Below are 1,406 nucleotides of genomic sequence, written 5' to 3'. Positions count from 1 at the left end.
AAGATAAGCCAATACGTATCACTTATAACTGTCAATGTAAATGGTCTCAATGCACCAATCAAAAGAAGTAGACTGGAGGACTGGATCAAGAAACAAAATCCAACAATGTGCTGCAAACAAGAAACACATTTAACTCAAGAGTAAATTCATGGACTGAAAATCAAAGGATGGAAAACAACACTCCATGTGACAGGTACCAGAAAAAAAGCCGGTGTAGCTATTCTCTTTGCAGGTAATGGGAACTTGAAACCAAGAACAATTAAAAGAGATAAAGAAGGTCACTACATACTTGTGAGGGTAAACCTTCCAGAGGAAGAGATAACAATCATAAGCATCTATGCACCAACCACAGCAGCACCCAACTATATGAGACAAATTTTAACAGACACCAAAAAATGAAATAAGCAGCCACACAATCCTAACAGGGGACTTTAATATCCCTCTCTTACAAACAGATAGATCAACTAGACAAAAATTAGCAAAGAAATAACAGAACTAAACCAAACGTGTGAACAAATGGACTTAGTAGACCTTTACAGAGTGTTCCACCCAATAGCATCAGAATACACATTCTTCTCAGCTGCACATGGGACATTCTCTAAAATAGACCATATGCTAGCACACAGAACATGCTTAAGGAAATGCAAAGGAGTTAAAATTACCTCATGCATATTATCAGATCATAGCACAATGAAATTGGAAATTAATGACAAAGAAAATCACAAGAACTCCATAACACATGGAAATGAAACCACACCCCCCTGAACAATCAATGGGTGACAGATGGAATCAAAGAAAAAATTAAACACTATATGCAATCAAACAAAAGTGGAGATACAACTTACAGGAACCTGTGGGATGAAATGAAAGCAGTTCTCAGAGGGAAATTTATAGCAGTGAATTCCTACCTCAGGAAAACAGAACGAGCACAAATAAACAATCTTATGCTTCACCTCAAGCTTTTAGAAGAAGAAAAACAAGTCAAGCCCAAAGCCCAGAGAAGGCAGGAATTATAAATCTCAGGGCAGAAATTAATGCAATAGAGAGTAAAAGCAATACAAAGAATTAATGAGTCAAAGAGGTGGTTCTTTGAAAAAAATAAATAAAATTAATAAACTCCTAGCCAAACTTATTTTAAAAAAGGAAAGAAAAAACTGAAATACATGCAATAAGGAATGAAAGAGTTGAAATCACTACAGATCCTGTAGAAATTCAGAAGATCATCAATACCTACTTTAAAAATCTTTACTCTCACAGGATGGAAAACACAGAGAAAATGGACAGATTTCTAAATACATATGAATTACCAAAGCTGAATGAAGAAGATATAAAAATCCTGAATAACTCAGTATCAGCCAACAGAATTGAGAATGTAATAAAAAAAACTTGCCAAGGCAGAAAAACCC

The sequence above is a fragment of the Chinchilla lanigera genome, unplaced genomic scaffold (genome assembly GCF_000276665.1).
Source record: "Chinchilla lanigera isolate Chin_1 unplaced genomic scaffold, ChiLan1.0 scaffold00069, whole genome shotgun sequence".
Classification (NCBI taxonomy): Eukaryota; Metazoa; Chordata; class Mammalia; order Rodentia; family Chinchillidae; genus Chinchilla; species Chinchilla lanigera.
Note: the sequence above shows the minus strand (reverse complement) of the source record.